Consider the following 5526-nt stretch of genomic DNA (forward strand, 5'->3'; position numbering starts at 1 on the left):
TCATTTCCTGCAACGTTTCTCTCTCTCTCTCTCTCTCCCTCTCTTTCATTTATTCATTTGATGCTTAATAATTGAATTTGTTTTTTCTTTCTCTTTTACAGGTTTCGCACAGAACTTAGTTGAGCCATTGGAGTTTAGAAGAGATATCTGTTTTACACTTTGGAGTAAGGCCTAAACTGTGCACCATCTTGTACCTTTGTATCAATAAAGCAATTTTAGTTTGAATCTTCAAAGGTGAACACGTGAAATTAAGACTTGAATCACAAATTAAACACCTATTTCCTATTTTCTCATCAACAACCATAAAGTTGACACATTAAACATATGTCTACCATACTAATAAGCTTTTGCTGATTATGAACCTAAATCATACCACTGATGTTCCAAAAAACAAAAAAATTCGCTTCGATGAAGTGTACGAGTACATTTACTAACTAAAAGTCACTAATAAATATTCACTAACGGAATGCCTGGAAATCCCTAATGAGGTCTAAGGGTCAGATTAGTAGGCCGTGAGGGCCGTAACTGATTTATTATCTCATTAAACTATTACATGCATGTTTATGTGAAATATATTATAAGATGATGTTAAATGCATGCATGCGGGTCAAAATTTCCTCTCAGGGGTATTTTGGTAATTTGGCCTGTTGAGAGCGTAATTGTACAATTGTATTCACGTAGGTGAACTATTGATGAGACCACATTATAATGTGGATTTTTTCAAGCTATTCGGCATGAGACGATCTTCGAATTCAAATTATTGGTTTGGTCATAACAGGGTTGAGTTCGGGGCTCGGGGTGAGTGTCGGGGTGATTTGATGATTAGAGAATTACCGCGAATAAAAGGGTAATGGATATAATTTTATTAGTATTTAAAAAAAACAGGAATTTGAGAGTGTTAATTATGATTAACGAGATAGGTGGAAAATGACTGTTTTTCCCTTCGGGGTCTTTAAGGATGAATTAAGCATGGAGGGTATTTTGGTCATTTGACCTAGCCTATATATAGGTTGAAGGCTGTACAAATAGAACCAAAAACTAAATTTTTAATCATCATTATGAACAAAATTGAGACATTAGTCACAAAATAGAGACATTACTCACAAAATAAATTGTATGATTACGCCTTTGATGTACAAAATTAATAATTGTACCACTCAATTATGAACAAATTGACTTTTATGGGTCAACAAACATGAAATCAACCACCAATTTGTTACCTTCTCATTATCTTACATCATTTCTTACAATCCATGATTGTCCATTTTTGACAGACAAATGCACACTCAGGAGCATGAGTAGTAGAACTATCGGGGGACATTTTTTCTGGTTACTGTGCCTTCGCCCCTACCTGATCCCACAAATGGGGATACCATTGCCTGAGCTTCATGCCCTACGACACTCTCACTCCATGTGTAACGACCCAAAATTGGTAATAGGGTTTAGCACCTTCATTAACGTGCTGGGAGGGCATAATTGGTTTATGTATGTGTTTATTTAGTTAAATGTGTGAAATTGATGGCATGTATGATTAATATGATTATGTGAGTATATGAAATGAATGTTTATGGTTATTAAATATGCATGTGGGCCCTCTACTGTTCATAAGGGCATACTTGTAATTTTGGCCCGTTAAGGGAATAAATGCGGTTATATGTGATAAATGGTTGAGACCATATTATTATGTGGATATATTTGCAATACATGGCTCGAGGGAACACAATGGAGCAGATTAGCGAAGTAGTCACAACGAGGTTTACTACCCGCCTCTCCCACAAGGGGAAAACAGTCTTTGTCTCCCATTTCGCACTAATCCTGAAAAAGTCCTATAAATTCCCAATTAATCCCGACATACCAAAATAATCACTAAATAATTACCCGTTACCTGTTGAATCTCAAATGTACACTAAGTTCCCCAAAATACCACTACGCTCACCCTGATACTGCATCAGACCAGCATCTAACTATTCCGCTAATCCACTCTGTAGGATTGCTCTAATGCCCTGAAATCCTTAATGCGGTTTGATGATTGGATTAGTAGGCCGGAGGGCCATAATTGATTTATTATGCCATTAAATGATTCCATGCATATTTATCTCAATTATATTATAATATGATGTTAAATGCATGCATGTGGGTCCACATTTTTTCATAGGGGCATTTTGGTAATTTGACCTGTGGAGGGTGTAATTGTGTATTTTCATGCATGTTGGTGAACTATTATTGATGCCACATCACAACGTTGATTGTTTTGAGCCATTCGGCATGACACGATATTTGAATATAAATTAACGGTTTGGTCATAACAGGTTTGAATTCGGGGCTCGGGGTGGTTCGGTGATTAGAGCATTTTCGGGAATTAAAGGATAAAGGGATATGATTTTATTGGTATTTGAGAATAGTGGGAATTGGAGAGTGTTAATTATTATTAACGAGATAAGTGTAAAAGGATGGTTTTGCCCTTGGGGCGTGTGAAGAGGTTTTGAAATGAGTTTGAAGGGGAAAAACAGGGGTTTTTGCCTGAGTTTCAAGTGGGGCCGCGGATCTGTTCTGGAACGCCACGACCCAACCTCATTGAAGAGGGAGGGAGAAGCTGCTGGGTCGTTGGGCTGTGGCATTAAGAAGGACGGCCGCACCCCGTGTTGGGGAAATGGATTTGTGGCCGTCTCTGTTTGGGGAGGCTGGTAGCTCGATTAGTGAGTTAAGCATGATTCAAAGTTCACACCAACGGTCCTGGAGTAACCAGGGCGTTACAATCGCCTCAAGCCGACATCACAAATGCATTCACATAATAATCAGATCCTCAATCATTTAACACATATACTCAAATTTATACCCTCAACAAGTCAAAATTGCGAACATAGCCTTATTAACAATAACGAACCCACATGCATATGTAATATACATAAACATGCACATATCCACATATTCAGCCACGTAAATCATGTATGGGACGTACTCACACATTTATTCAATTAATTCCACATAATGAATCTCATTATTCTCTCCAGCACCATAAACAAGGCACTCAGCCTTAATACTAAATTCGGGACGTTACAGACTTACTCACTAATTTCTTTTACCAGTACGAAACCCGAAGAAACTCTTACCAACACCTCACACACTCTCTCTCATTTATCTATCCTGAACTTGGAGCTTTGGGGATTTGGTTTGGAGCAACTTAAAGCTTCACTTACACAATTGAGGTAAGGTTATGCTCTGTTTATTTTTTTTATATGAATTACATGCAGTTGTTTAAGTTTTAGCAGAGTTTTAAACCAATTGCTGGGTTTTTATTTGGGTTAGAGATTGGGTTTGGTTTTTAAATAATTTTTTAATTAAATTTACTATAATATATGTTAATTTATTTTATTTTATCAATCATTTAGTAATATCTTTGTGGGGAACTCATTTACTAATCTATATTTTCAACAATTGAGGAAAATATATTAATTTATATATTCAATGGGACCTATGTATTTTTTTATAAAATATTATTATTTAAATTTAGCGAATTATTAATTTACGACACAGTCCCCGACTCGGGACCAGACAATAGTATAATTTAAGCGAGTTTATTAATTAATCGGGTATGAATTTGTAGATATTTTACTATATATATAAAACAATATATACATGCTAATAAATTATAATAATTGTTCATGTCGCCATTTAGAAAATTAAATTATACATCGTAATAATTGAAATCATAATCAAAATATTTAGTTTATTTAACTTCGACATTAATCCTTCTACTAATTTATGTTAAATGTTGTTCGAAGTGGTATTTTTGAAATAAAAAAATATTTTTTCGGTGTACCATATTGGGTCCATTACAAAAAAATAAATAAATGTATATCATATTAGGCGCATTAAAGCCCGAACTCTTCCTAAGCCTCCAAACTCCAACAATGAAAGCATCAGTAGTCTCCCATATGACTTCAACATTCAAGATAATTTAATGCAAAAAACGTGTGTTGCAAGCAATACATTTCTTATGCCAGGGCAATGCCGTCACATACATTATAAAGAGGTATGTGATTCGACAGCTCCACAGAGTAGCCATCATTCCCTAGGGTCTTACATCTAAGACCAACAATTCCATTTGTAAACACCTCAGGCAATTCATTAAGTTTAGTTCAGTTACCCATTTCAAAAGGCTTCCCATTTCATATTCTCCATCTTCAGAAATAGTTATTCCGACAAAACAAAAATATGCGCTTCAAGACCTTCGCTACCCGCCGACGAAGAAATGCCAGTGAACGACGGGAGGAGGAAGGTGAGTCGTATCCGCCTGCGTCGGTGGTCTATGAAACGATGGAATAGAAGAAACCTCGTCGAAGGCCAGGAAAAAAAGTGGTTCCTCCACTACCGAAAGCTCAACCATCGGAAGGTGACTGTATGACTCAACCTTTGCCCAAGCAAGGTCAGAAGTTTATTCTTTTTTTTTTAAAATCCAAAAAATGTAGTTTTAGGTGTAATAAGTAGTGATTTGGTGTTTAAGTGGCCTTTTCACAGTGCTATTTAAGTCTCTTCATTTAGTCACTACTTTTTTTATTTTAATTATCTCGGTGTAATGAAGGACGACCAAGAAGAAATGAATATGTTGCGTTCGAAGGACCATCTGCTCCAAGGACCAAACGAAATGCGTTGTCGGTGACCATATCGTCTTCTGACTCGGAGGTTTCAGATGCAGAGATAATCATGAGCCGAACCACTTTCCAAAATCTGACTTTCAGCATGTTGTTTAATCTGCGTACTGATGTGGAGGAAATCAAGAACAAAGGGTGTTGCCCTTGTTGTAATGACAAATCAAAGGAGGCTCATACCGAAGTTCTTTCTCCATCTCCACCACATCGCCCCTCTAAGACCAAGTAAGCCATGTCCAGAGAAGACTGCTTTTGTGTATAGTCTAGTGATGTTTAATCAAGTGAAATCCTTTTACCTTATGTCTGTTTTTGAAAAAGAAAAAAATATCTAGTTTATATCTTATATCAGGTTGTAATGTAAACATGTACGGACAACATCCTCGTGTGAAACTCTTTAAATCGGTTCAAATTATAAAAGTAAAGTAATTTTGTGTTGTTTATGATTTCGATTACATGCTTCAATTAACACCTTATACAATTTATTTTTCTTATTTAATAACAAAATGAAATCATATTAATATTATTAATATAAACATATCCTTAATTGAATCAATCCTAAATTTCACCCTAAGAAACATGGTTATGAAACGAGACAAAAAATAGTTGTTTTCATAAAATATGATAGTGAAAATGAATTTGAATTAAATTTATGTTGAACTTTATCAACTTATGCATCTGGAGTTTAGGGAGGATGACATACGACATACACCTTCCTACATAGAATGCATGAGAAAATATTTGGTTCCCACCGTGCCATGGGATTAAACTTTGGAGGATGCAAGACAAACTTAATACCAAATACATATACGAACTTTTAATATCAGCCAAGAATCAACTTTTAATTGTACAAATATATTGTATTTTCTATGGGGGCATA

This window comes from Humulus lupulus, chromosome 4 (assembly GCF_963169125.1).
Source record: "Humulus lupulus chromosome 4, drHumLupu1.1, whole genome shotgun sequence".
NCBI lineage: Eukaryota > Viridiplantae > Streptophyta > Magnoliopsida > Rosales > Cannabaceae > Humulus > Humulus lupulus.